Source organism: Mesoplodon bidens (assembly GCF_964165515.1).
Source record: "Mesoplodon bidens genome assembly, contig: HAP1_SCAFFOLD_454, whole genome shotgun sequence".
In the NCBI taxonomy this organism is placed as follows: Eukaryota; Metazoa; Chordata; class Mammalia; order Artiodactyla; family Ziphiidae; genus Mesoplodon; species Mesoplodon bidens.
Window position 1 is genome coordinate 133,879 of NW_027671390.1, and position 24,915 is coordinate 158,793.

General features: G+C 39.8%; 1 long non-coding RNA gene across 1 annotated transcript in view; it reads right to left on the reverse strand.

Annotated features, from left to right (window-relative positions):
• Positions 1-16,686, reverse strand: part of LOC308611477 — a 37,866-nt gene extending 21,180 nt beyond the window's left edge. Inside the window, exon 1 of the long non-coding RNA XR_014014911.1 lies at positions 16,615-16,686. This is a non-coding gene — a long non-coding RNA (uncharacterized lncRNA). The remainder of the gene's footprint in view (positions 1-16,614) is intronic.
• Positions 16,687-24,915: the final 8,229 nt, after the last annotated feature.

Sequence of the window (24,915 nt, forward strand, 5' to 3'; positions counted from 1 at the left end):
TGTTGGGTCTTCATTTCTGTGCAAGGGCTTTCTCTCGTTGCGGCGAGCGCGTGCCACTCTTCATCATGGTGTGCGGGCCTCTCACTGTTGCGGCCTCTCTTCTTGCGGAGCGCAGGCTCAGTGGCTGTGGCTCATGGGCTCAGCTGCTCAGTGGCATGTGGGATCTTCCCAGACCAGGGCTCGAACCTGTGTCCTCTGCATTGGCAGGCAGATTCTAAAACACTGCGCCACCAGGGAAGCCCAGGCACCACCTTTTAAAGTCTGTTTGCTAATGGAAAGGGGTGGAGGCTCAGCTCACCACTGGACCACACTGAAACAACCCTGGTGGGGAATCAGAGCGCTGGCTCTTCTGGAGGGCAGGAGTGGGGTGGTGTGGAAGATCAAATCCTACCTTGGCCCAACTGAAACGACAGGACATAGGGGATGGGTGCAATATTCCACTGGCACTTGGCTCGAGTAGTGTGTATATTCCACTGGCACTTGGCTCGAGTAGTGTGTATATTATTGCCCAAATGGTCTTCTGTCTTTAGCAACCCCTTTCCTCATACTTTGGCTAGGGGGAACAGGGTTTTGTGTTTTTTTCGGAAGCTTTTTTGTCTGTTGTTCTGTTGGTGGTTATTGATTGGGGGTTCCTGTAATACCCTCTCCAGGATGTATGGGAAGCAACAGGAAACACAGGGGACTCATCACCATGTTATTCCTCAAGTCCCAAAGTCCCTAGTTAAGTCTGCCTTCTCATTTCCACCTTTCAGCGTCTTCCTATGTTTGTTTGTTGTTATGTTCAGGGTTTTAGTTTTAAGTGGGAGAACCTGGGAGAAATGGGCTACTTCATCTTCTTGGAAGCAGAGGTCTGGAGGCCTACTGATGTTAAAAAGTACTGCTGACTGTAAGTTAAAATTTGATGATATACACCTTGCCCTTTAAGAATTATTCTGCTAGATGATGTGGCTTCCCAAAGTTGCTACAATTTGTTTTTCATACTTCTAAAAGCCAAGTGTTTTGCTGGAGTTGAAATTTAAAGATAAGCAAGAGATGAGGCTAAGATGATCTATGTGGTAACAGATTAAAGTTGGAAACATCAATATACGTTCATGTTTAGCTTAATATTGCTTCATATTACCTTAATACACATGGTTATGTAGAGAGATACTTATAGATATGTGCCTATACATGGGTCATGTACACACATATTATCTCTTTGCTCTGTCAGCTGAGAAGATCTAGAAGCAATGACATCCGAGCAGCAATTAGCACACCCTACACCCAGATCCTGCTGGCTAATACCGTTCTCCACTAAAAAGACCTAGTTATCCTTGAAGAAATAGCTGATTCTAGGACTAGGGCAGTAAATATACAAGATTTATAGACAAGACCATCTTATAGTGTCAGAAAGGAAGGAAGTTCCAAAAAAAAAAAAATACAGGATGGGGATACCTCAGAGTGGCACAAGAGCCAACTGAAAAGAGTTCACAAGGGTCAGGACTAGAGCAAGTTGAGGAACTAATTCTACTAAAGTAGAATTAGATTATAACCCAAAGTATAAAATAAAAATCCATGAGTTCTTCTGATATAAATAAATAATTGGATACATAAATAAATGCAGGAGAATAGATAAATCTCCAGTGCAAAGGAATTCCAAATAGTTTATGTAGTACTCCATCTGAAGCATAACTCCCTATTCCTTAGTTGTGGGCTGAGCATATTGACTTCCTTCCAAAAAGTACAGCATGAAAATGGGAAAACAGTAATCTTACGATGGAGAAACCTGAAAAACACTACCTCAGCCTGGTGATCAAGGTCGACCTCAGCATTCATAATGCATATTGATACTTTGTACACTTGATGTGATCTGACAGAATGACCCTTCTACTCTGTGGTCTTCCTCCCCAAAACACATAATCCCAATATTATCATGAAAAATGCATCAAACAAATTCTAGTAGTGGGTATCCTACAAAAAACTAACTACTCAAAATTGTCAAGATCATCCAAGGAAAATATGAGAAGCTATCAAACCCAAGAGGAGCCTAAGGAAACATGGCAACTAAAGGTAATGTGATGTTTTGGATGAAATCCTGGAATAGAAAAAGGACATTAGGTAAAAACTAAGGAACTGGACTAATGGATGGGCTATAATAAATGATAATGTATCAATATTTTTTAATTGATTGTAACAATGTAACATACTAATAGAAGTGGATCATCATAGAGGGAAATGGGTATAGTGTATATGGAAACACTTTATACTATCTTCTCAATTTTTTTGTAAAATTAAAACATTTCTAAAAAATAAAGTCTATAAAAACATCGTGTTTCTTGTTTTAGGAGTATGTGCCTGTATTTCCTAAAAAATATGTAAATTTGCTTTACCTTCCTTGATACTCATATTAAAGAAAATACTAAGTAACCCTGAAAGAATTTGTAACTCCAATTCAACAAGCAATAATTCTTGGTATTAACTTTTTGGAAGAACCCACTGAATAAATCAAAGCAAATTGTCTTTAAAGGCTGAATTTCTTTTCAGTGTTTAATCTTTTATATGATTAATGCATACCACAAGCATGATTCTGTTTCAAAGGGCAGAAAACGTTGATTGTAGGCAATGTCTAAAGTACAGTGAAATATTAACGCCTGATGCTATAACAACTTTAATGTATTTAATGTTTTCAAAATGTTGAATTGTTATTTCAGTCAACAAAGTATTCACTTTTATACATTTCCTACCCACCTTTTCCGAAAACACCCACAAGAAATGATACTATCATCTGACATTAGGTTCATCAAGTTAAATTAGCGTTTTTGGTAGCTGTGGTTGCCAATGGTACTGGAATGTGTGATACTTTTACAAATCCTCTCCATGGCAAAATCTGATCTTCACAAGGTAAATCACAGTAGGTGCCTAAAGCCAAATGACATATAGCTTTGTAGCTAGATTACCAAGCATTTTACTTAGAGGCACAATAGAATGTAGAAAAGGCCATTTCTCTTTCTGTCTTTTTCTGCTCAAAGGTCACTCACCATCTTACTTTTTATCAGCCATCTCAGAAGTTTTCCACAAAATTAGACTATATAATGTCACTTAATGCGAATGTAGCTCAACCTTCTGTTTTAGTACAGCTAATCTCACATTATTTTATTGGTGCTAAATATGTAAATCATCAGCAAATTTTTGTACTTAACTTTTCTTTTGATGTGGACCACTTTTTAAAGTCTTTATTGAATTTGTTACAATACTCCTTCAGTTTTATGTTTTGGTATTTTGGCTGCGAGGCATGTGGGATCATAGCTCCCCGACTAGGGATTGAACACACACCCCCTGCATTGGAAGGCGAAGTCTTAACCACTGGACCGCCAGGGAAGTCCCTGTACTTAACTTTTAAAAATAATTAAAATAAGCTATTCAACACATTTTCCCTTAAAAAAAAAAAACGCATTTCTTCTTAGGCTGGCCCTGGGCACATATGTGACTTTGCCATTTTTTCCATGGACTATTTTCTTATCTGTTCTACTGTGTCACATTTCTTCTACCTTCTCAAAAAGAAGCATTTAAAAATTCATCTATGCATTCATGCATTCATACATTTATTAAATAAATCTATTGAACACCTACATACGGCACAGAAAAAAAGGCAGAAAACTAATCTGGGTTGCACAGAAAGTAATGAACTCAGTTAAAATTTTTGGTGAAAACAGGTGTTAATCTACTGGAAATTACGTTTCATTATGGGGACTCACAGACTCAAGGAAAATCAAGACCTAAATAATAATAAAGTGATAAAAGCACTAGCCATTTACTGAGTGCCTGCTTGTACCTGACTCTGAAACTCTAAAATCATTACGGATGTTTTGAGGATTGTCTGATATGATTATAATGTCCATTTTACAGATGAAAATAACAAGGTTCAGAGACATTAGGTTACTTGCCTAAAGTGAAGTGGCCCAGAAACTACAGAACTGGAAATTGAACCTTAGACTTCATAATGCCAAAGTCTGTGCTTTTAATCACTGTGTGTGTGTGTGTGTGTGTGTGTGTGTGTGTGTGTGTGAGTGAGAGAGAGAGAGAGAGAGAGAGAGAGAGAGAGAGAGAGAGAGAATATGTTTAATAGAGAACTTCTGAGAAATGGCAAGAAAACTGCCAGGTATCCATAAAACAATAATTTAGGAGCTTCTTACTATACAAGTAATTGTTAATCATATGGCTGGATTAAGCATCTCTCACTTTTGAACTAAGAAATGAAAAGCTTCCAGAAGTTGAGTCTAAATTTTACACTTACATAAGATACTTCATACAGAATGCTCAAGTATAATAACTAAAGAGCTCTGAAAATACTGGAAGCATTCATATTAGTATGGTTTCATATTGTGGATAATAGAGGATTTAAGAAATTGGCAGAGGCAACTGCAGACTCATTGGTTATCATTTCTGTGAATAACTGAATAAAATGCCAAAAATGAAAAAAGAATGGCTAGCAATTTTAGGTAGTTTGCTTAATCTCCATACTAGGAAAGACTGAGCAAAAAAAAAAAAAAATTCTCGAAATTTTATTTTGAAAGCACCTACAAGTGTATATGGTCTTTTTAAACCAAATAACTTGGAATTATGAACTGTCAAATAAGTCTAATCTTCTCTGATGATAAAATTGCTGACTTTATTTGAAACTATGAAATGAAAAATGAGGTAATAATCAGAAATTCTTAAGAAAAGGAGTAGAAAAAACAAAATTATAAGAGTTATGTTAAAAAATATTTTGAAAGAAACATAAAATCCCCATTACTGGTACAGAGCTTTTAAAACCTTATTTTGGTTTTAAGTTTTAATAAATATTTATATGTTTACATAATTACTGTCGTAAGGAAGACACAATTTTAGGTCAGCTTTCTTCATTCTTTCTTTATTAAGCATTATTCTATTTTGCTCCATCATCTTGTAATTATACTATAGTAACTGTGTAATTTTCTACTAAGTGGATATAATTTCCTAAACTGTTTTCCTACTGTTAACAATTAAAGGTGTTTCTAATTTTTTGTTATTGCAAGTGACATGACAATGAGCATCTTTATATAATAATTTTCTGGATTATAAAGTATTTATTGGCATAAGCATCTAGAATTTGAATTAATGTGTAAAAAGCTATTAACATTTTTATCTTGCTAGACATTGCCAAATTACTTGTCAAAAGATGGAACCAAATTATATTGCAAACATCTTTGCCAACAGAAGACATTATATAAAATTTTTCATTTTGCTAAATTAATAAGTTGGAAACCTATGTTCCATTTCTTTGAATTCTTTGATAACAGAGTGCTGCTGGAGGCTGGGAGGGCAGCCATGTCCATGAAGGCTCCCCAGAGTTGGAGCGGGGAAGTAGAAAAAGGTAAAAAAAATACTAATTGTATTTTCTCTCGATTGTTATCTCTCACTCTCTTCTGCCTCTGTGTAACTTATATCCAGGTAGCTGGAGAAAAATCATGTGGCAGGGCAAATTGGTATTCCAATAAATTAATAATCACCAGCTTCAAATGGATTTTCAAGACTGGAAATAGTGCTCTGACTTATAGTACGTTCTTTCTAATTCTCCTTAAGGACTATTTTCTGAGAAGCTTTACCTGCCCTCCTCAAATGTTCCTCCATCCTCTCTACTTCCTTCATTCTGAGCCGGTGAGGTGCTTCATAACTCATTAAGAACACAGAAGTCAGTAAATAGTCCACTGCCAAATCCATTAATCCATTAGCATTTGCATTGATCTTTGTATTCCCTTTTACTACAGGAGTTAAAGTTAAAAGTCCATGTGCACTACAGATAGCATTTCATTTCCTCTCATCTTCTCAAGTACTTCACAGCACTGCATTTTCTACAACCCATCTACTCCTTATGAATGATTCTTGCCAAAATTCAACCTCATTCTAGACTAGTAACTCCAACTTAAAATGTTAAAAACTATACGTGCAACATGAAAGCCTCCCTCCTCCCCTAATCCCTGCATATCTTCTTTAGCCAATTCATGTCTGAGCTTTTCAAAATTGTTATCTTCATATATTGTTTCCATTTCCTCACGTCCCATTTACTCTATAAGTTACATCCATCTGACTTCTCTCACCGTAATCTCTTTGCCCACTGTCCTGAAATTTTACTTATGGAGGTCACCAGCGATCTCCATGTCAGTATAGCCAACGAATAGTTTTTGTCCTATTTCTAGGCTTTTTCCTTCTTTAAAAAAGAAAAACAAAAACAAAAACCGTTTTTTTTTCTTCTATGCTTTTACACTCTCATCATCTTCTGTCTTGGTATATTTTACTGGCTTTCTGTGTTTAATCTGATTTCTAATATTCTATTAGTTTCCTTTATCTTGAGTGGAATAAACCAGTATATGAAGGATTATTCTCAACAGTTAGTTCTCATAATAACAGTACTAGTAGCAGCAGTCAATACTCTGTAATGCTTATCATGTGCCAGACACTATTCTAAGACACTGTTTAAATACATATATATAGACACACACAAATATATATGAGGTTTTCCTCCTCATAGGCCTATGAAATAAGCCTATTATTATACCCATGTTACAAATGAGAAAACTGAGGCAATGAGAGGCCAAGGTCCCATGATCAGTACATGGTGAAGCCCCGCCTGCGTTGATGCTGGAACTTTAGAGTAGACAGGATAAATAATGTCTCACAGATTGGCCTTAAAAGTGAGCAACATTCAATTAATGACTTGTTAAGTATCAGAAAAAAATGGAACATTTTAAATTGAATGGGAACTACTGAGTCATGTATCAGTAACTAAGAATGACTCTTATTGAATGAAATTATTTTTCATTATTCTTTTGAAAGAAGAATATTCTTGTGTAAGTGTTTCACACTTGTTTTTTCATTCACATATTTATTCATTTATTGGACCCACATTTCCTACACACCTTCTATGTGCCAGTGTCTGCTGCCAGCTGTTTTGCAAAATCAGAAGAAAAGGAAAGGTAATTCCTTCTCACCATTGCCTCAGCCAGTATTTCTTCTGTAATTAAAATTGAAAGCTTTCCCCAACAGGTTCTCAGAGGCTCTCCCAGAGAAACAGATTTCTCTTTTCCAGTATAATTAAGCACAAATTGTAAGGTGCAGGGCTTGGCCATAGAGGGATGGATGGTCAGAGGTGTTCCGTGCAAGGCTGGGGGACGCTTTTGTGTTTGGTTAGCTGTTAGGAAATGCTAATTTCCTTTTCTCTTGCCATTAGGCACTAATTCCCTGCTGTGCCAGAATTTTTTTGCAGGCTGGGGCCAGAAAGGTGAAGGGAGCTGTACAGCACAAATGCCACAGAATCACCTGCACCAGGAAACTGCTGCTGGGCCAGGAAGGTGATTGTTCACCCAGCGTTTGTGCCAACAATGTACCTCACAACTCCTTTTCTTCTCGTCCTTGGGAGCAGGCCTAAGAGTAGGTACTAAATTCGGTCTCTGACTGTCTCAGGTCGCTAAGCGTGTACCCTACACACGAGGTTCCAATAGCAATTAAGCATCTAATCAAAATCTCCTAGCTCAGGAACAAAAGCCAAGGCTTAACTCTTTCCTGGGCTGCTGACTGCAAGGAGATCCGTGTTGCCTGCCCGTCAGAGCCACGTGGCTGCGTCCCCACATCTACTGCTCTGAAGGGGAGACAGCCCACAGCAAGCTCCCAAGCCCTACAGCACAGATACCCTGAAAGCTCGGGGAGGCCAATGTGTGTTCCTTCTGCTTCTCACAAACACAAGGCAAAACGGGCTGCACCCACATCACCCTAACACCTCTGCCTCTGCAGGTCTCATCCCAGAAACGCCCTTTCCTTTTAAAGAACCAGGTGGCCAGAACTGTGACCACAGATGACAATTTTTCTGCCATTTTATTTTAGCCCTATGCAAAGAGCCTCTAGCGTGGCCCTATGACTCTGTTCGCCTGGTGTTGACACCTTGTATGATCACCAACTCCCTCTGAGCATAGACAGGACCTGTGACTTTTTTCTAAACAATTGAGTATGGCAAAGGTGAAGGGGTTTGGCAGATGTTATAAAGGTCCCAAGTCAAAAGGGTAAATCAAAAAGGAGATTATCCTGTGTGGCCTTAATCAGGTGAAAGCTCATAAAAGAGGCACCGGGCCTTCTACAGGCCAGAGACCCTCCTTGCTGGCTGAAGCAAGCAGCCACACCGAAGAAGCCCACAGGGAGGAACTGCATTGCCTCTAGGATCTGGGGTGGCCTCCAGTGACAATCAGCAAAAAGCTGGGGACCCCAGTCTTGGAGCAACCAGGATATGAATTCTGCCAACGACCTGAATGAGCATGCAAGTGCATTCCCCCCCAGGCTGATGTCCACATGAAAATGTGGTCCACCCAACACGTTTATCAGAGCCTGGTGAGACCCCAAGCAGAGGACCCAGTGCCTGGACTCCGGACCCATAAAACCTGGGTTGTTTTAAGCCACTCATTTGTTACTCAGCAAACAGATAACTAATACAATTCCTAAGCATTCAGATCCTACATTTTTAAATGACTGGTGACTCAGCTGTATTGCAGCCATGGTCTTCATCATTAATATCTTCAAATCACCAGCCAATTAATATATTCCTTCTATGCATTGCCCCTTGGGTCCATGGTGCATATTTTTTGAGACCATTGAGCTCTTGAGATCTTCTGTCAATCATTTCTCATTTCTTCTCAACCTTGCCTTTTTAGTCACTGAGAGCCCATATTGCAAAGAAAGATCTTAAAGTGAGTAGAAAACTACATTAAACAAAAAGATATGGATCCTATGCTTGACACACAAATATTACAAAAATATATTCTTTTTCTTTTAATCAAGCCTTCACATGCACAAAGAGAACATCATATTTTATTCCTGCTTGTCTTAAGCCTCATGAAGCCTTCAGTTCATAAACTTCTAGAAAACTTTCAAAGTTCTCAACAAATATGTTTTGTAGTTCAGATCATTTTAGAAATCAACTGCCATAGACCAATAGGATTTTTTCCCCATGGAGTTTGACAAGCTGAACCTATTTATATGGAAGAGCGGGCCAAGAAAGGCTAGGATACGTCCAAAGACTCCAAACGCCAGATATGAAGAATTATTATAAAGTGATACTTTATAGTATATTATAAAGTATGATGTTGGCACAATGATTTAAAAAATAATAAACCAACAGAATAAAAAGAGGTGCCCAACACAGGCCCATGCATGTATTGAAATCTGATATATGGAAGATGGGACATTACAAATCAGAGGGGAACAATGTTCTATATACTGAATGGTACCCCATGATAGGTTCCCAATATAGGGGTGGGGGATAAATAAAACGGAAGAAATCGTCATTTAGGAATTTAGTTAACTACCAAACAATGAAAAGAAAAAGAGGTAAAAAAAAAGGTATAAGCCAGTATTTTTAAACTATAACACAGTAAACAGTTATATAAATCATGTTATTCATTGTGTTTTGCGATCATTTATCATTTTAAAACAATCTAGGGTTAAGAGAGGCTGACTGACCTTTTAAAATATATTAATTACTGCCTATGATTCAGCTCTTAAAAATATATGCTTAATTTGTGATTGAGAAAGGGGATTCATTTTAAAAAATAGCTTTAACATGCCTTTGGCCTAACAAAAGCCAAACATGGGATGTATTTCAAAATCATAGGATTATGAAGATTGGACGCGAGCATGATGAAACAAGATTGGTCATGAATTGATAAGTACTAAAGCAAAATAATGGGCATCTAGGGATTTATTATGTATGTGTGTGTTTGACATTTTCCATAACTAAGAAAGTATTTTAAAAAAGGAAAGAAAAAGAGTGTTTGGTAAAGCATCTCAAGTAAGAAAGTTAAACAATAAGTCCCCTACATACAAATGAGTTCCATTCCGAGAACGCGTTCCTTAAGTCCAAATTGTTTGCAAATCCAACAAAGTTAGCCTAGGTACCCAACTAACAACTCGGCTATATAGTACGGGACTGAAATAGGTTTATAATACTTTTCACACAAATAATACATACAAAACAAACAGAAAAAATAAAGAAAACATTTTTAATCTTACAGTACAGTACTCTGAAAAGTACAGTAGTACCAGCTACTTTACCTATGCTTTTACGCTTGCTTCTGGACAGCCTGGGCTTGAAATAAAGATACTGTACTACTGTCCTCTATACAGTTCTGTAAACTACACAAAAGCACAACCACTCGTAGAAGATGCATGCACGTGACAATTTACCCCAGACACTTGAACTTACGTGATTGGACATGAGAATGCATGTTTGCATCTTTGAAAGTTCACAACTTGAAGGTTTGTATGTAGGGGACTTACTGTACAGAACTTGTGTGCTATTATTTTAAGAAAACACACATGTATATATGTGCATATATATGTGTATATATAGGCATAATAAAATGTGCATAAAAAGTTATGTTATATATATACACACTCACACACACATATATATATGCATATATACATAATTAACATAACTTTTGGGGGCAGGCAAGTCTACATTCTTACACAGTCACGTTACAGGTGAGGATCCTGATCTCTCCTGGGTGGTTATCTTCTGTTTGCCCTCCCAGGTCCCCTCTCCACCCTTCTCTGGTGAACTGGAAGGGTGAGGTTGACAGGATCCCAGCCCCTGAGACTTCTAGCTGGGTCTGTGCCATGGAGAGCATCAGAGAGATGTGAGGGAGGGAGGGAGGAGGAAAGTGAAGGCAGGGGATTTGTTTCCCTGGCTTTCTCCCTGCTAGATAGCCTCCAAGTGGGCTAACTATGACCTTTTACTGAAGGTTACTGTACCTCTCAAGAAGACCAATTCTCCAGGGGTCCTTTTTCTGCTGCGGTCCTGAAACTGATCCCTCTCTTCTTCCCTTTGGACATAGAGATTGTCTCAGCTCAGCTGCTCCTAGCCCCAGATTCCTGCACAATCCCTCCTATGGGGCTGTACTCACACCCTTGTAACAGTTTTGTGTGCCATCTGTTATCTATTAGGACCCTAATTACCACCCTCTTCATTAAACAATAGATGGTACACAGTTATTATAAATAGAGATGGGAGATTATTATTCTCTACATTTGCAAATCTTTCCAGTATTGCAGTTATGTCCTAGGTGATTCCCAAACTGGACACAGCAGACATAGGAATAAAGGAAAAGAGAGATGTGCAATTGGGGGTTATCAGCTAGATACTTACTGGTCCACAAACCAGTTCCTTTTGCTAATAGACATGGAGGCAACTGAGAAGACAGTCCTTTCTCTGAAAAGCCCCAATTGTGAGAGCAATTCAGCTCTTCTAACTTTCCCTATATCTGAACCTAGACTCAGTGCTATAGGACTATTAGAGCACATCAAATATTGCACTATAGTTACCTGGATACATGTATTTATCTCCTCCAGTAGGCTGTGAGCAATTCAAGGAAAAGAGTCCGTCTCATTCAACTTTATATCCTTGCCATCTAGCACAGTGTCTGGCATATAACAGACACAGTAAACGTTAATTGAATGAATAAACGCCTGCTTGAATAAATGAATGCCAGTGGGGCCAGTGTGTTCCATAGCAGGGCTCTAAACAGAGGCTCTTCTCACCTTCCAGTCGTCATCTGGCTTCCAAAAGCAGCACCAAATCCAAATGTGACCTTGGTACCATGGAATAAAGAACCTTTCTCATCTGAATCACTCTGGCTACATCTGCCTGGCTACAGTCAACATAAGGTCTTGAGGCTGAGACACACCTTCATTTGTTAAAAGGGGGAGGGGAGCAGATGGCAAATGAAGGTACTCAAGCTCATTAATTCCTAATGGAGTTGTCCTCCTGGATGTAATTAGAACAACAAGAAGAGCCAAAGGAGGAGGGTTTGGGGAATAAAGTAGGCAGCTGGAAGAGGTTTATGAACGGTATAAACCCTCAGGGGGCTTTCCATTAGAGAGAATAATAATGTCCACACTTCACAATGGCATAGTTCTCCTCAACCAGCAAAACACATCTGCATACATTATTTCAATAGCGTCTCAGGAAATGATTGTAAGACACAGAGGAGAGTTTTATTTTTCCAATTGTGTAAATTTAAAAAGTTAAACTTCTCCTCAGAGAAGTTAAGCCACCTGCCCTGAGTAACATGGCTAGAAAGTTATAGAATAAGGATGGATTTCAAACATTCTGACACTGAATTTGGTCTCCATCCATTCCATGGCTATAAATGGAGAGAGTGACCTTCAGACCAATTCTAAAAGGCATGTGACACTCCACCCAGCCCAGCTATTCCACAGCATGCTCTTTTCTTCCATGCCCACTACCAATCACTTAAAGACAACCAGTTGCCTTCTATTTTTGATTGGCAAGTGGGACACAGAAGTTCTTATGAGCCTAGAGTTTTTATTTCTTTATGTCCCCATGGAAGACCTCAAGCCAAGAGAGAAGGGAACTCTTCCTATTAGACCTGGTTAACTGACTCCATTTCTTCCCACTGTTCCCAACACAAAATAAATTTATTCAAATATGTAGTTGCATTGAAATTGAGAATTACATATTGTACTTTGATCTTATAGGAAGTGTGCAGCATAAATCTGAGCTATCAGCATTAAATGCAGAGACTTTATAACTAAGGGCTTGCTAGTAAGCCTGGGTTTTCATACTCAGGTCAGTCTACCCAAAAAGAAGTACGTTACTTGAAAATTGACTCTTTGCATTAAAGTAAACTTGCCCCTTAAAGTCTTCTTCTTCCTCTCTCAAAGACACACAGCTGACTTAGTTCAGAAGCAAGCTGAAAAGAGTAAGGAAGATGTTCTATTTAACCAGCATCAATTGCTTATAACTCTCCTGTTCTCAGCATCTTTTCCCCCCAAGGAAGCATTCAGCCAACATTTTTATTGGACTGATGCCCAGATTGCTCCATTAATTCATGCAACTACCTTTGTTGGAGTGCTCCAGGCATTATTACTCATGAATCCTACAGAGCACAAATATATCTCTAGAAATACTGTCATTTGTGTTACATATGACCTTAAAGCATCTTCATAAATTATACCTTCAAAGCAAACTAGAGAGCACTGAAGTCTTTTGCTATGTTAGTCATCTTTGTTTCACTAGACCCATTGTCTTTTCTTTACATATGCAATGTGACTAAATTGGTTTTACTGATCTGGGTCCTTCAGATTCATCAACTTTATCTTAAAGTGTATAAGATATATGATCTTTAAATCAGTAATGGTATCTTTCTGCTCTGTGGGTTTCATTGGTTCAAACTTATCTTCCAATTATGTCTTCCTGAGACGTATTCTAGCTATGATGGGGGCTTCTAGGCTGTGGTTTGTTTCTGGTACTGTATCTATTAAGTAATCAAACCAGAAAAACAACAAAAATTGTGCTTTGGCTTCATATACATTAGACCATTTAACATGAAACCTGTCCATTTTCAGAGATTTGGGCAACAAATATAGTCACTTAATTATTAGTTACCTTATCCTAAACAATTGTCAGTAGCCCACCATGGTAATAAGAAAGTTCTTTCTCAAAATAATTACCATTTGATTTCCAATTGCTTATAAAAGGAGCACTGTTTTCTACCCCAAATTTCCATGAAATCTTTTAATAAATATTCTTGTTTCATATTAGGAGTTTAAATGAATAAGGTATTATTCACATAAAAGAAATAAGTACTTTGATCTACTACATTATTTTCAAAAGGAAAGTAGAACCACAATGTATGATGATATCCTGAACATGATCTGGGACACAAAAAAATCAGTATTATCTGTGAAACCCTGAGCAAAATTTCTCTCCTTTGCGGACAGAAAGCAACAATGTCATTCAGCTATTTACATATGGCCCAGATACTAATGAGGAACTGTTTCCTGCTTTCTGTGAAGGAAAAGTGAACTATGAATAAATATCACTGGGGTCATTATCACCTGCACACACAGGTAACTGGTGGCTTGCAACAAAAGAGTGTCAGAAGCAAAATGGATCTGTAGCAGGAAAATCTGTCTTAAGGCATGATTGCGGGTAAAAGACTAACTGTGGATAAATATTTGTGGTGCCTGGCAAAGCTCTCCAAGTTCCAAGATGACGAAAGACCTTTCACACATATATGGAACTTCCCATGAGAGTTCTAGAGCCTTTCAACCTCAGAATATATCTGGCCTATCCTCTTTTCAAAAGGTAAACTGACAGGATCTTGGAGAAATGGGAGTTGAACCTGCTCTTAGAGATCTTCAGAGAAGAGGAATTTCAGCTTCCTGGCTTAACTATGTTGCTTCTATCTAGTTTATTTTACATGGCACACTTATCATGCTTAAAAATCAGCCCAAGTCCACCTGTTATTTTTTTTTAGCAGCATTCACTCATTTATTCAATAATTATATACTGAGCACCTCTTATAGTCCAGGCACAACTTTACTAGCTGGGATTCAAGAGAGAACAAAAGAGACCATAATTCTTCCTCTTGTCGTCTTTATTATTCTAGCAATAAACTGTTCAATTCCCAGTAACATCCTTATTTCTTGTATGAAATTGGGTCAACTTCTTTGACCAAAGCTAGTTTTGTTAGAATTTAATTCCTTTAACAAAAAATTCAGCGACATGAAAACCAACATTAGTTTTGTACTCACAATTTGACAGCATTTGGGGCTGGTTCTTTTTTATTATTTGTCATTCTCATGTTTCCTAGAGGTGTACCCTGAACTGAAGAACAGTTTCCCTCCATCCTGGAAGGATACCAGTTCAACCGCATACACATCCCTGAGGGACACAGGCGGAATGTGAAGAAAGAGGGGGCCTAGCCAGCCATATGGCCCATTCAACATTGCGGAAAAATGGAATTGCCTTTACATCAAGTTTCCTAGGGAGGATATAGGGAAAGCTTGTACAGAATTACTACTCCAGCTAATCTGTAGCTCTTGCTACAACTACCATTGTCCTTTGACCTCACGTACATTAGAATACTTGGTCCTCACAGCAACTCCATGAGGAACAGATGAGAAAACAGGCTGGCAAAGGTAAGTGACTTGTCTACAATTAACAGCTCTGACAAATGGCGGTGCTGAAATTCAAACTTATTTCAGGGGTCCGTCTCATGAAAAACCTATGATGTTAGTTATCTAATAAAACCATAGAAAGGGAGGAAAACCTAGGCAGAACACTCTATGACATAAATCACAGCAAGAACCTTTCTGACCCACCTCCTAGACAAATGGAAATAAAAACAAAAATAAACAAATGAGACCTAATGAAACTTAAAAGCTTTTGCACAGCAAAGGAAACCATAAACAAGATGAAAAGACAACCCTCAGAATCGGAGAAAATATTTGCCAATATTTGAAGCAACTGACAAAGGATTAATCTCCAAAGTTTACAAGCAGCTCATGCAGCTCAATATCAAAGAAACAACCCCATCCAAAAATGAGAAGACCTAAATAGACATTTCTCCAAAGAAGATATACAGATTGCCAACAAACACATGAAAGGATGCTCAACATCACTAATCATTAGAGAAATGCAAATCCAAACTACAATGACGTATCACCTCACACCAGTCAGAGGGGCCATCATCAAACAATCTAGAAACAAGAAATGCTGGAGAGGGTGTGGAGAAAAGGGAATCTTCTTGCACTGTTGGTGGGAATGTAAATTGATACAGCCACTATGGAGAACAGTATGGAGATTCCTTAAAAAACGAAAAATAGAACTACCATATGGCCCAGCAATCCCACTACTGGGCATATACCCTGAGAAAACCATAATTCAAAAAGAGTCATGTACCAAAATGTTCATTGCAGCTCTATTTACAATAGCCAGGACATGGAAGTGACCTAAGTGTCCATCGACAGATGAGTGGATAAAGAAGATGTGGCACATATATACAATGGAATATTACTCAGCCATAAAAAGAAACGAAATTGAGTTATTTGTAGTGAGGTGGATGGACCTAGAGTCTGTCATACAGAGTGAAGTAAGTCAGAAAGAGAAAAACAAATACCGTATGCTAACACATATATATGGAATCTAAAAAAAAAAAAAAAGGTTCTGAAGAACCTAGGAGCAGGACAGGAATAAAGACACAGACGTAGAGAATGGACTTGAGGACCCAGGGAGGGAGAAGGGTAAGCTGGGTGAAGTGAGAGTGTGGCATGGACATATATACACTATCAAATGTCAAATAGATAGCTAGTGGGAAGCAGCCGCATAGCACAGGGAGATCAGCTCAGTGCTTTGTGACCACCTAGAGGGGTGGGGAAGGGAGGGTGGGAGGGAGACGCAAGAGGGAGGAGATATGGGGATATATGTGTATGTATAGCTGATTCACTTTGTTATAGAGCAGAAACTAGCACACCACTGTGAAGCAATTATACTCCAATAAAGTTGTTAAAAAAAACATAGAAACGAATTAAACTTTAACCATCATTATTTCATCCTATAGAATGACATAACCCAAGAGAAAAAGATAGAGGTGTTGAATATCACTCATGCATTTTCAGTTCCTTCTGTGAATCTTAGCTACTGTAATAAAAGCATTGTTTTGAGCATTGTTTTATATGCATCCTCATATAAGACCACACATGCCTGTATCGATTAAAATTTAAAAGAAACAAATATTAACTGCAGATATCTAGTTCACTTACCTTGAACAAAGTAGCTTCAGGTGCTTCCACTTTTGAAGCTGGATAAATATCAAACAGGAACGAAGTTCACTTTGGTTTGGTCCAGGAAGAAAAAAGATTCACAGCTCTGAGAATAAAGAAAGAATCAGACCTTGTCAGGGCATTTGGTTCTAATTAACTAGTGACAAAATGGTTCTACACTGCAACTATGTAAAAGTGGCTGAGTTATTTGAGCTAGGAAAGGTCAAAAACAATGATTATGATCAAGATGTTATTATTGCATATACTTTTGATTATTGGGAGTGAATCTTCCTCTCTCTTTTCCTCATTAAAATTTTATGGTTAGGACCCCGGAGGAAGATGGCGGAAGAGTAAGACGCGGAGATCACCTTCCTCCCCACAGATACATCAGAAATTCATCTACACGTGGAACAACTCCTACAGAACACCTACTGAACGCTGACAGAAGACCTCAGACCCCCCAAAAGGCAAGAAGCTCCCCACATACCTGGGTAGGGCAAAAGAAAAAAAGAATAAACAGAGACAATAGGATAGGGACGGGACCTGCACCAGTGGGAGGGAGCCGTGAAGGGGGGAAGGTTTCTACACACTACAAGCCCCTTCGCGGGCGGAGACTGCAGGTGGCGGAGGGGGAAAGCTTCGGAGTAGCGGAGGAGAGCACAGCAACAGGGGTGCGGAGGGCAAAGCGGAGAGATTCTGGCACAGAGGACCGGTGCCCTCAGGCACACACCAGCCCGAGAGGCTTGTCTGCTCGGCCGCCGTGGCGGGCGGGGCTGGGAGCTGAGGCTCGGGTATCGGCTTTCAGTCGGAGCGCAGGGAGAGGACTGGGGCTGGCGGCAGGAAGAGAGCCTGAAGGAGTTAGTGCACCACGGCTAGCCCGGAGGGAGTCCGGGGAAAGGGTCTGGAGCTGCTGAAGAGGCAAGAGACTTTTTTCCCTTTTGTTTCCTGGTGCGCGAGGAGAGGGCATTAAGAGGGCTGCTTGGGGAAGCGCCGGTGACAGGCACGAGCCGCGGGTAAGGCACGGACCTCGGAGACGGGCGTGGGCCGCCGCCGCCGCCGCCGCCCGCCCGCCGCGGCCCGCCGCCGCCGCCCGCCCGCCGCCGCCGCGGGGCCTGTGTGCGAGCGCGGGTCACTGTCCGCCCCGCCTTCCGGGGGGCCTGTGCACCCCGCCACTGCTGGGGTCCCCGAGACCCGGGGACGGCTTTCCCGGGAAAGCGCACGGAGCGCCACGGGCTGCTGCAACGTCACGCCGGCCTCTGCCGCCGCAGGCCCGCCCCACACTGCGCGCCCCTCCCTCCCCTCTGCCTGAGTGAGCCAGAGCCCCCGAATCAGCGGCTCCTTTAAACCCGTCCTGTCTGAGCGAAGAACGGACGCCCTCCGGCGACCTACGCGCAGAGGCGGGGCCAGGTCCAAGGCTGAGACCCGGGAGCTGTGAGAGCAGAGGCAGGGAAATCTCTCTGTGCAGCCTCGGAGGCAGCGGATTAAAGCTCCACGGTCCATTTGATGTGCCCTGCGTCTGTGGAGTGCATGAATGGACAGCGAATCATCCCAAATTGAGGAAGTGGACTTTGAGGACAAGATTTAAGACTTTCCCCCCTTTTCCTCTTTTTACAACGAATTATTCCAAATTAAGGAGGTGGACTTAGAGAGCAAGATTTCAGACTTCTCGCCCTTTTCCTCTTTTTACAACAAATTATCCCAAATTGAGGAGGTGGACTTGGAGAGCAAGATTTTTGATTTTTCCCCCTGCTCTCTTTTTGTGAATGTGTATGTGTAATCTTCTGTGTAAGATTCTCTCTGTATAGCTTTGCTTCCACCATATGTCTCAGGGTTCTATCGGTCCGTTTTTTTTTTTTTTTCAATAATTACTTTCTAATTTTAATAACGCTACTATATTTCATACTTTATTCTATTTTACTTTACCTGCTCTTTCTTTTTTTCCTACTCTCCCTTCCTCCCTCCCTCCCTCCGCTCCTCCTTTCCTTCTTTCTTTTTCTTTCCTCCCTCCCACCCTTCTTCTTTCCACTTTCTTTTTCTTTCCTTCCTCCCTCCCTCCTGTCTTTCTTCCTTTCCTTCCTCCCTCCCTCCCTCCTTTCTTTCCTTCTTTCTTTCCATCCTTCCTCCCTCCCTCCTTTCTTTCTTCCTTCCTTCCTTCCTTCCTTTCTTCCCTTCTTCCTTTCTTTCCCTCTCTCTTTCTTTCTTCTACTAATTCTTTCTTTCTACTTTTTCTCCCTGTTACTCTGAGCCGGGTGGATGAAAGGCTCTTGGTGCTGCAGCCAGGAGCCAGTGCTGTGCCTCTGAAGTGGGAGAGCCAACTTCAGGACACAGGTCCACAACAGACCTCCCAGCTCCACATAATATCAAGCAGCAAAAATCTCCCAGAGATCTCCATCCCAACACCAGCACCCAGCTTCAGTCAACGACCAGCAAGCTACAGTGCAGGTCACCCTATGCCAAGCAACTAGCAAGGCAGGAACACAACCCCACCCATTAGCAGAGAGGCTACCTAAAAACATAATAAGGCCATAGGCACCCCAAAACACACCACCAGACGTGGACCTGTCCACCAGAAAGACAAGATCGAGCCTCAACCACCAGAGCACAGGAATTAGTCCCCCCCACCAGGAAGCCTACACAACCTACTGAAACAACCTTAGCCACTGGGGTCAGACACCAAAAACAACGGGAACTACGAATCTGCAGCCGGCAAAAAGGAGACCCCAAACACAGTAACATAAGCAAAATGAGAAGGCAGAAAAACACACAGCAGGTGAAGGAGCAAGATAAACACCTACCAGACCTAACAAATGAAGAGGTAATAGGCAGTCTACCTGAAAAAGAATTCAGAATAATGATAGTAAAGCTGATCCAAGATTCTATTTCCATGATCCATAATCTTGGAAATAGAATAGACAACATGCAAGAAACAGTTAACAAGGACCTAGAAGAACTAAAGATGAATCAAGCATCGATTAAAAACACAATAAATGAAATGAAAAATACTCTAGATGGGATCAATAGCAGAATAACTGAGGCAGAAGAACGGATAAGTGAGGTGGAAGATAAAATAGTGGAAATAACTGATGCAGAGCAAAATAAAGAAAAAAGAATGAAAAGAACAGAGGACAGTCTCAGAGATCTCTGGGACAACATTAAACGCACCAACATTCGAATTATAGGGGTTCCAGAAGAAGAAGAGAAAAAGAAAGGGACTGAGAAAATATTTGAAGAGATTATAGTTGAAAACTTCCCTAATTTGGGAAAGGAAATAGTTAATCAAGTCCAGGAGGCACAGAGAGTCCCATACAGAATAAATCCAAGGAGAAATACACCAAGACACATATTAATCAAACTGTCAAAAATTAAACACAAAGAAATCATATTAAAAGCAGCAAGGCAAAAACAACAAATAACACACAAGGGAATCCCCATAAGGTTAACAGCTGATCTCTCAGCAGAAACCCTACAAGCCAGAAGGGAGTGGCAGGACATAATTAAAGTGATGAAGGAGAGAAACCTGCAACCTAGATTACTCTACCCAGCAAGGATCTCATTCAGATTTGATGGAGAAATTAAAACCTTTACAGACAAGCAAAAGCTGAGAGAGTTCAGCACCACCAAACCAGCTTTACAACAAATGCTAAAGGAACTTCTCTAGGCAAGAAACACAACAGAAGGAATATACCTACAATAACGAACCCAAAGCAATTAAGGAAATGGGAATAGGAACATACATATCAATAATTACCTTAAATGTAAATGGACTAAATGCTCCCACCAAAAGACACAGAGTGGCTGAATGGATACAAAAACAAGACCCATATATATGCTGTCTACAAGAGACCCACTTCAGACCTAGAGACACATACAGATTGAAAGTAAAGGGATGGAAAAAGATATTCCATGCAAATGGAAATCAAAAGAAAGCTGGAGTAGCAATTCTTATATCAGACAAAATAGACTTTAAAATAAAGACTATTAGAAGAGACAAGGAAGGACACTACATAACGATAAAGGGATCAATCCAAGAAGAAGATATAACAATTGTAAATATTTATGCACCCAACATAGGAGCACCTCAATACATAAGGCAAATACTAACAGCCATAAAAGGGGAAATCGACAGTAACACACTCATAGTAGGGGACTTTAACACCCCACTTTCACCAATGGACAGATCATCCAAAATGAAAATAAATAAGGAAACACAAGCTTTAAATGATACATTAAACGAGATGGACTTAGTTGATATTTATAGGACATTCCATCCAAAAACAACAGAATACACATTTTTCTCAAGTGCTCATGGAACATTCTCCAGGATAGATCATATCTTGGGTCACAAATCAAGCCTCGGTAATTTTAAGAAAATTGAAATTGTATCAAGTATCTTCTCCGACCACAATGCTATGAGACTAGACATCAATTACAGGAAAAGATGTGTAAAAAATACAAACACATGGAGGCTAAACAATACACTACTCAATAACGAAGTGATCACTGAAGAAATCAAAGAGGAAATTAAAAAATACCTAGAAACAAATGACAATGGAGACACGACGACCCAAAACCTATGGGACGCAGCAAAAGCAGTTCTAAGGGGGAAGTTTATAGCAATACAATCCCACCTTAAGAAACAGGAAGCATTTCGAGTAAACAACCTGACACTGCACCTAAAGCAATTAGAGAAAGAAGAACAAAAATACCCCAAAGCTAGCAGAAGGAAAGAAATCATAAAGATCAGATCAGAAATAAATGAAAAAGAAATGAAGGAAACGATAGCAAAGATCAACCAAACTAAAAGCTGGTTCTTTGAGAAGATAAACAAAATTGACAAACCATTAGCCAGACTCATCAAGAAAAAAAGGGAGAAGACTCAAATCAATAGAATTAGAAATGAAAAAGGAGAAGTAACAACTGACACTGCAGAAATACAAAAGATTATGAGAGATTACTATAAGCAACTCTATTCCAATAAAATGGACAACCTGGAAGAAATGGACACATTCTTAGAAATGCACAACCTGCCAAGACTGACTCAGGAAGAAATAGAAAATATGAATAGACCAATCACAAGCACTGAAATTGAAACTGTGATTAAAAATCTTCCATCAAACAAAAGCCCAGGACCAGATGGCTTCACAGGTGAATTCTATCAAACATTTAGAGAAGAGCTAACACCTATCCTTCTCAAACTCTTCCAAAATATAGCAGAGGGAGGAACACTCCCAAACTCATTCTACGAGGCCGACATCACCTTGATACCAAAACCAGGCAAGGATGTCACAAAGAAAGAAAACTACAGGCCAATATCACTGATGAACATAGATGCAAAAATCCTCAACAAAATACTAGCAAACAGAATCCAAGAGCACATTAAAAGGATCATACACCATGATCAAGTGGGGTTTATCCCAGGAATGCAAGGATTCTTCAATATACGCAAATCAATCAATGTAATACACCATATTAACAAGTTGAAGGAGAAAAACCATATGATCATCTCAATAGATGCAGAGAAAGCTTTCGACAAAATTCAACACCCATTTATGATAAAAACCCTGCAGAAAGTAGGTATAGAGGGATCTTTCCTCAACATAATAAAGGCCATATATGACAAACCCACAGCCAACATTGTCCTCAATGGTGAAAAACTGAAACCATTTCCACTAAGATCAGGAACAAGACAAGGCTGCCCACTCTCACCACTCTTATTCAACATAGTTTTGGAAGTTTTAGCCACAGCAATCAGAGAAGAAAAGGAAATAAAAGGAATCCAAATTGGAAAAGAAGAAGTAAAGCTGTCACTGTTTGCAGATGACATGATACTATACATAGAGAATCCTAAAGATGCTACCGAAAAACTACTAGAGCTAATCAATGAATTTGGTAAAGTAGCAGGATATAAAATTAATGTACAGAAATCTCTGGCATTCCTATACACTAATGATGAAAAATCTGAAAATGAAATCAAGAAAACACTCCCATTTACCATCGCAACAAAAAGAATAAAATATCTAGGAATAAACCTACCTAAGGAGACAAAAGACCTGTATGCAGAAAACTATAAGACACTGATGAAAGAAATTAAAGATGATACAAATAGATGGAGAGATATACCATGCTCCTGGATTGGAAGAATCAATATTGTGAAAATGACTCTACTACCCAAAGCAATCTACAGATTCAATGCAATCCCTATCAAACTACCAATGGCATTTTTCACAGAACTAGAACAAAAAATTTCAAAATTTGTTTGGAAAAACAAAAGGCCCCGAATAGCTAAAGCAATCTTGAGAACGAAAAACGGAGCTGGAGGAATCAGGCTCCCTGACTTCAGACTATACTACAAAGCTACAGTAATTAAGACAGTCTGGTACTGGCATAAAAACAGAAAGATAGATCAGTGGATCAGGATAGAAAGCCCAGAGATAAACCCACGCACATATGTCCAACTTATCTTTGATAAAGGAGGCAGGAATGTACAGTGGAGAAAGGACAGCCTCTTCAATAAGTGGTGCTGGGAAAACTGGACAGGGACATGTAAAAGTTTGAGATTAGATCATTCCCTAGCACCATACACAAAAATAAGCTCAAAATGGATTAAAGACTTAAATGTAAGGCCAGAAACTATCAAACTCTTAGAGGAAAACATAGGTAGAACACTCTATGACATAAATCACAGCAAGATCCTTTTGGACACACCTCCTAGAGAAATGGAAATAAAAACAAAGATAAACAAATGGGACCTAATGAAACTTCAAAGCTTTTGCACAGCAAAGGAAACCATAAAGAAGACCAAAAGACAACCCTCAGAATGGGAGAAAATATTTGCAAATGAAGCAACTGACAAAGGATTAATCTCCAAAATTTATAAACAGCTCATGCAGCTCAATCGCAAAAAAACAGACAACCCAATCCAAAAATGGGCAGAAGACTTAAATAGGCATTTCTCCAAAGAAGATATACAGACTGCCAACAAACACATGAAAGAATGCTCAACATCATTAATCATTAGAGAAATGCAAATCAAAACTACAATGAGATATCATCTCACACCAGTCAGAATGGCCATCATCAAGGAATCTAGAAACAATAAATGCTGGAGAGGGTGTGGAGAAAAGGGAACACTCTTGCACTGCTGGTGGGAATGTGAATTGGTACAGCCACTATAGAGAACGGTATGGAGGTTCCTTAAAAAACTACAAATAGAACTACCATATGACCCAGCAATCCCACTACTGGGCATATACCCTGAGAAAACCATAATTCAAAAAGAGACATGTACCAAAATGTTCATTGCAGCTCTATTCACAATAGCCCGGAGCTGGAAACAACCTAAGTGTCCATCATCGGATGAATGGATAAAGAAGATGTGGCACATATATACAATGGAATATTACTCAGCCATAAAAAGAAACGAAACTGAGCTATTTGTAATGAGGTGGATAGACCTAGAGTCTGTCATACAGAGTGAAGTTAGTCAGAAAGAGAAAGACAAATACCGTATGCTAACACATATATACGGAATTTAAAAAAAAATGTCATGAAGAACCTAGGGGCAAAACGAGAATAAAGACACAGACCTACTTGAGAATGGACTTGAGGATATGGGGAGGGGGAAGGGTAAGCTGTGACAAAGCGAAAGAGAGGCATGGACATATATACACTACCAAACGTAAGGTAGATAGATAGTGGTAAGCAGCCGCAGAGCACAGGGAGATCAGCTCGGTGCTTTGTGACCGCCTGGAGGGGTGGGATGGGGAGGGTGGGAGGGAGGGAGATGCATGAGGGAAGGGATGTGGGAACAGATGTATATGTATGACTGATTCACTTTGTTATAAAGCAGAAACTAATTAAAAAAAAAAAAAAAAAAGGGCCTCCCTGGTGGCGCAGTGGTTGAGAGTCCGCCTGCCGATGCAGGGGATACGGGTTCGTGCCCCGGTCTGGGAGGATCCCATATGCCGCGGAGCGGCTGGGCCCGTGAGCCATGGCCGCTGGGCCTGCGCATCCGGAGCCTGTGCTCCGCAACGGGAGAGGCCACAACAGTGAGAGGCCCGCATACCACAAAAAGAAAAAAAAAAAAAAAAAAAAAAAAAAAAAAAAAAAAAATTTTATGGTTTATCAATTTAAAGTTAAGTGAACAAGATAATTTAACATTATTTTGATAATGGAGCATATTCCTTGTAAAACATAAATCCCTGGAGGCTTTCTCAATTCCCCTTCTTCTATCCCCACAAAGCTGCCTCTGTCTAGTATTGAGCCATGGCTTTGCTCAAGAAAGCAAAACAAAACACAAAT